Raw genomic sequence first — 6751 nt, 5'->3', positions numbered from 1 at the left:
ATTAGATGATAATTAAGACATGATTAGTAAGCAATTAATTGATAGCTTAATGTAGGCATGGATAATCAAAAACCAGCAAATTCTCACTAGGCCAATGCCTCAATTTATAGGGTTTACATCCAAGCATCTAATCCCACTGATTTCTCCTTGATTCACTCCACCTCTTTTGCTTGATTCTCTCCACCTCTCCCAGAATATCTCCACACCTCCTAAATCTCCTAATGCTACCCTTTATTCTCTCCCAGTAGATACTTCTCTCCTTTTCACAAGTTCTCTCACATTTACAATTCTCTTTTACAGCCTCTTGCTAAGGGCTTGTTCTCGCACACCCTATTCACTTGTATATTTCAACACCTCCCCTCAAGTGAATACTCCTAGCACACCTGGACCCTATACCAAGTTTCCCTCTTACTTGAGAGTCCGCGACTAGTGCCTAGCACACCTCCCCTCTCAAGTGAATAATCCTAGCACACTTGGACCCTATACCAAGTTTCCTTCTTACTTGATAGTCCGCGACCAGTGCCTCAAGTCCCTAAACTCATAGTCCTTGACACACTCTCTCTCTATGTGTCCAAGGCTACTACAAGTTCCCGTGACCTTGTCTAAAGTGCTCACACATACATCTACCACATGGCCTACATCATCGGTGGCTCAGAGGTGGTTTTACTCTGTTGGGGCAGGTTACATTGGGTTGGGGGGTTTCTCTCTCTCTCTCTCTCTCTCTCTCTCTCTCTCTCTCTCTCTCTCTCTCTCTCTCTCTCTTAATAAAGGCTGGTTAACACACAACTTCCTCTATATACGGCATTAACTTATCTTCACCAAAACCAAGAGATTCCAAGGACAGAATCTTCACCAACCAACAGATTCCAAGGACAGAATCTATAACATAAATGGGGGTATGTTAATCACCTTGGTTAACATGGTTTCGGACACCACTCGGCAATGACAAACATGCATTGTGCTCATCTACACAAAGTTTGATCGCCCAATTCAATGGTGCCTGACGCTTGTTAATGGCCATAAGTGACGTGTTCAAGAGGCAAGACCTTCCTGAGGATAAAGAATGAAGAATGTATTATGGGAAGTGTATTTGCATACTATATAAGGCCAAATTATGAGCCAAGCATTGCATATTCCATTGGGCATCTTGAGTGGACACACTTTGAGTGAGTGTGAATAGTATTGCCTTGTATATATATCAAATTTCTATCATAATTGAGCACTCTCCCCATTTTACTCTATTACTTGTGTTGAAGAGCCTCATGTGATCAGCTAATTAGTAAGCTTGTGATTATCTAATTAGTGAGCGTGAGAGTGAGGGAGAGTGATTACCTCAGACTACCCTTGCTGACGAGACAAGGAGAGGAGAAGAAGCCAAGATTCCCCTCACCGGAAGTAGTGACCTACGATTCCGAGACTGGTGGCAAGTCCCCTCAACAGAAGTAGCGACCTATGATTTTGACTGGTGGCAAGTCCCCAAATGACAAGTGAGGTAAGCCCCTGAGCACATAGATGAGCCTTAACACTTACCCAAGATTAAGGCTGAAAAAATGAATAGATATACGATGGCAAAGATAAAGGACACTAGTAATGCACACCGCGCTTCACCGCGTTAGTGAGTGACTGATGGTGACGAGGAGCTATTGGCTCTGCAGCCAAGCTTTGAAACCAGCTCTAAAAAGTACAATAGGAGGCCACGCCAATGAGTCATAGGCATCAAGGCCAACAACAGGGTGTTGAGGTAAGATAAGATGCGATGGCGGGTACTGGCAATCACATGCGAACGTAGGCTGCTCTAAAACCAAGACACTGAACACTGCTCAGAAACTAAGGCCATGAACCATGCCCTGATACCAATGTTGGATGAGGGAGAAGATGCTCTACACACTCACACAGACACATATGCACATACAACCGTACAAGGGCTGAGAGAGAGAGAGAGAGAGAGAGAGAGAGAGAGAGAGAGAGAGAGAGAGAGAGAGAGAGATGGAAGTATTCAATGATAATGATATAAAATGAGTGGATTACAAGAGTACAAATAGCCCTAACCCTAGGGCTAATGTGACTAACACACAAGAGTGTGTTTACATGGGGAAAAAACCCTTACCACAGCATAGGGTAAAAAGTGCCCGTGTGGGCTGTTCACACCAGGGACCTCCAAGGCTAATATTCTACACTTTGGATGACAAGGACAAATTGTTTGTTCTTATCGTGCATTTTTTTTTTGTTTAAAATCGGATTTGTTTATAAACAAATGGTCCCTAAGTACAAGAAACAATTAGTTAACATTCAGTGTGTTTGGATGGTGTGTTACATCTTAATTTAGTTAGCCCATGGATTCTACTTTATGTTGGTTTAAATTTTTAAATGGCCTAAACATGATGTGGAATTTCTTTGGGTTGAGGTATGGCAAAGGTAAATGCGGTGTTATCTTTATTAAGATCAATTAACACATCCTCAAGACCCCTAAAAGGTTCCCACAATGCTATAACATGGCTTAACATCTCCATATGGGCATAGGCAAGTAGAGCCAAACAAACAATTTAGAGCATATAATTCTTCGAGAGAGGAGAAAGTGGATGAGGTAGAAAAGAGAAATAGATACAACTAAGAAAATTTCCATGGTACTTGCACTTTGCATAGCGAGACTATGGAATGTGCAAGGAAATCAAAGTAAAGAAGTAAGGGAGTTATGTTGTATCTTCCCTATTCCCTATTAATGTTGATGCAATGGAAGATGTACTAGATCTTTCATAGTTTGGTATCGCCTTTGATGACTTCACTAATGCAAAAGAGGAAGATAATTTTGTAGTCCTTTTGCTGGCATTTGGGAATGCCTTTGATGACCCGACCAATGCATTAGAAGACGAAAATTTTGCAAACCTTGAGGAGAACGAGGAGAGTAACACATACTTTGTGCTATAGTGTACATAAATGAAACACAAGATTGAGGAAGAATTTCAAAATTGATGGGGACAAACTTATGAGAAATGGGATGTAGTGATGGGAGGCATCTGGTACGAGAATTCCAAAGAAAGGCCACAATCACAGGCTTATTGTTGATAAGAGTCTGTAGTAGGAATCTATCTACTCTCATCTTGTTAAAGCTATCAAGTTCTAGATGCACATTGTGCTAGGAGGAAAGAGTGTTTAGAATGGATGTTCGTACTCTTAGGCACATTATGGGCTACCTTAGAGTCAAGGAGGACTGGAAGATTTGTACCCATATTCTCGTTCATAATAAATTTTGGCCCTTTATTGTAAATTTGGCATTCATGGGCCAAATTTCTAGCCATTCAACATGTTTTCCTATAGTTAGTTGGTGGGTTTTCTAGGCTAGCAAACATGACAGGTGGTTTTCTACAATCAGCTAGCTAGTCGATTTTCCAAGCCAACTAGCTAGCAAAGAATAAACCAAATAGTTGACCAATGCTCTTTCCTAACCAACTAGCTAATTTTCTCAGCCAGTGATTAAATGTAGAGATGAAAACAAAAGACACAACAAGCTCGTTTGTTTATGTAATCAAATGGCTAATTGAAGACAAATAGAGTGGTGGAAAAAAGAGGCACCAAAATTAGATGCAAAATGTGAGTTGCAACAAGGAGACTAATGTGCATGATGTAAATTGGGCAATAAAGAACAACCCTATATAATGTAGAACAACCATGTATAGTGTTGTTATGTGCTTTGGGTTTTTGCTAGAAAGTATGACACAATGTGGTGCATTAGTAAATGAATAGGGTAAAAGTGCTATTGTTGGTGTGCTGGCACCTTGTTCTAAGGGACGTGGGCAACATGCAAATGGCATTATTGAACAATTCATATGGTTTTGCCATAAGGCTATAACAAACGCTTGGAATATGGATCACTCAATTCAAGGGGTGCTAGGTAATGCACTGAGAGTGTGGAAAGTTGGAGTTGGTACAAACCTAACAATGGAGGAAACCGATGTCTTGATTATAGGAGGATTTGTCTTGGTGTTGATCATCTAATTGGAAGCCCTATGTTACAAGGGCCTTGAGCTCTCTTATCTCTCTCACTATTACTTCCATACGCTCCTCTAGGAGGGGGGAGTTGTCGCTTATTTTCCTTAACTTTACTGCTCTCCTCAAGTTAGGAGAGAAGAAATTCTATCCAAACTTGGTTGTACTAGTGCAGGGGGGCTGAGAAGACGAGGGGAAGGGATGAAGGGTCCATAGCCTTGAATGTTTTTTTGTGGTTCTTGATTAGACAACATTTTGTGAAGGAGGATTTATGCCCAAGGCTTAGGAATCTAGCGGTTTGGAGCTTTAGAAGGGAGAGGTTTTTGGGGCTAGCTTAGAGCTTCCAAGATTAGGTATTCTTCATTGTCTTCATACGCTAATGGTAGGGCAAGTACATAAGAATGGTTATAAGGGGATTGAGAAGAGGAGGGGGTTAGATGAAGTGATAAAGGGTCCATGGATAGGCCTTGAACATTTTGTTTATTACGGTTTTCGACCAGACAACATTTTATGAAGGAGGATTTGGTGTGCTTGACAAGGGAGAGGTTTTTGAGGCTGGTGTAGAGCTTCCAAGATCAGGTGTTCTTCTTTATCTTCATAGGCTAATGGTAGGGCAAGTACATAAGGATGGCTTTGGGTGGTAGACCATGTTTGTCTAACCACATTTGAGTATTCTATGAAGCTAGTTTGGATTATCAAGCAATGGAGATAAGGACTTGATTAGCTTAAGCAAGGAGAAGTGGCACCAGACGAGGTGAAAAGAAGCTCGAGAAGGGAAACACACTCTTTTGGAAAGTAGCCTCACTTTGTCGTTTTAAACCTAAGTTAGTCAATTTGTATGGGCTAAAAGTACTTGTGGATGGAATGTGTACTTTGGTATTATGGATGGTATAGTACTACATATAACCTTAAATCTCAAAGTACATATAACCTTAAACCTCAAGGTGTACTTTGGTATTATGGATGGTATAGTACATATAACGTCAAGGTGAACTTAAATTGGTATTATGGATGGTATAGTACATATAACTTCAAACCTCAAAGTACAAGTGCTATGTTTGGAGTGCCTCTAAATGAATGCTTATTCAACACATTTTCTCCAATTGTTTTTTGGTGAATTGCTTGCTTGTGAATGGAAGGACTATTTGTAAACCTGTAGCATATGAAGGTTTTACCTTAGGCCCTTTTCCATCATGCAATGTGATTTATAGAATAACTCATTGCACTTCTCTTGAGTTCTTCAAAAAGGGTGAGTTTATTTTTGTTAGAATAGGTATTAAGTTTGGTGGTGTGATTTATCTGTTCTCTTTGATTGTAAGAGAAACTATTGGGTCATTAAAAAGCTGCTTCACCTACTTTGGATATGGAGGTCTCCTCCATGCTTCAACAACCTTGGTATCTTCATCTTTAGATTTCACCTCTTATGGAATGGGTGTGGGCCTTCCCTTCAGGCGGGGTTGGTACTGTATCTGTGGACTATGGTTGTTAGGCTACGTCTTTGTTGATAGGTAAAGTAGATGCAAACTCCTCCCCCAACTAATGTTGGGGCCGTTCCACCACGAAGACCACATCATAGCTAAGAACAATCTTCCTTGCCTGAGGGTCATATATAGTCGGTAACTTGTTAACTCCATGTTGTACCCTAGGAAGATACACTTTCTACATTTTGAATCCCACTTGATCCTTGATGAGTCTAGAACATGCATATCACAATAACATCCAAATGGTGTGAAATGTGACACTGAAGGTTTTTTACTAGAGTAAGCTTGTTGAAGAGTTATCCCCTTCATCGCCTTGGTGTAAACTCCTATTGTGAGTATATGCACCGGCTTGGTGTAAACTCCAATTGATGAGTATATGTACCATCACCACCATTCAACAATGTGGCCCTTGTAGATAGGATCAAGTGTCTCTTGATCCTGTCTTGATCCCATGCTCCTTGTAGTAGGCCTTGAATTCACTTGATGTAACCTCTCCACCCAGTCGGTTCTTCGGCTTCTTTCATGTCTCATTCCAGTCCAGTGTCAGGATGCTCCACTATGAACCATTGGGTGCTATAGAATGCTTTGCCTTTGCACAATTGTTTTTTCAATTACTATAAAGAGCTCCAATTCCACTTCAGCGCTGTCACCTAACTCCTTCTGAGATGGCTTCGAGGCACCAGTTCAGTGTCAGGATGCTCCACTATGAACCATTGGTGGGTGGTGCTATAGAATGCTTTGCATTTGCATAGAAAGGAGATGAGAAAAGAGGAGTGTGGAGGCGAACGCCAAGGTTGGTAGAAAGGAGATGAGAAAAGAGGAGTGTGGAGGGAAAAAGGTGCGTTCGCCGGGAGTCGAACCCGGGTCTATTGCTTGGAAGGCAATTATCCTGACCGTTGGACTACGGACGCTCGATGCAAGCGATTCGATGGATTGTATTAATGTTGGATAAACATGTCAACTCTCAAACGTCCAGCTGTCGGGGCTCTCACACCGTAAGCAGCATAAAATCGTCTCTGAATGCTTATCTAGGCTGCATACACTCGCTCGTGTGGCATTTCCAAGTGTCTACGACTAGAAGTTAGTGCGTGCAAAGTGACGATGAGACAGTTTCTCTCGAGAAATTATCTCAAATGAAAATCGTCAAGGGCAACCTTGGCAAGGCTGAAATTTGAGCTCGACCTTCAAAATTTAACTTCATATATATAGATATATATGTTTGTTTATGTTTGTCTAAAATTTAGAGAAATAGTTACTTTGTGAAAGGCCTTCTCTAGAATGTTTCG

General features: G+C 41.2%; 1 non-coding gene across 1 annotated transcript; it reads right to left on the bottom strand.

The window, feature by feature from the left end:
• Positions 1-6304: 6304 nt before the first annotated feature.
• On the bottom strand, positions 6305-6376 carry TRNAG-UCC (transfer RNA glycine (anticodon UCC)). Its single transcript has one exon. It is a non-coding gene; the product is annotated as a tRNA-Gly (tRNA).
• Positions 6377-6751: the final 375 nt, after the last annotated feature.

Source organism: Cibotium barometz, chromosome 48 (assembly GCF_041138505.1).
Source record: "Cibotium barometz isolate CiBa-2024 chromosome 48, ASM4113850v1, whole genome shotgun sequence".
Classification (NCBI taxonomy): Eukaryota; Viridiplantae; Streptophyta; class Polypodiopsida; order Cyatheales; family Cibotiaceae; genus Cibotium; species Cibotium barometz.
Note: the sequence above shows the minus strand (reverse complement) of the source record. Positions and strands in the feature narration are given on the sequence as shown.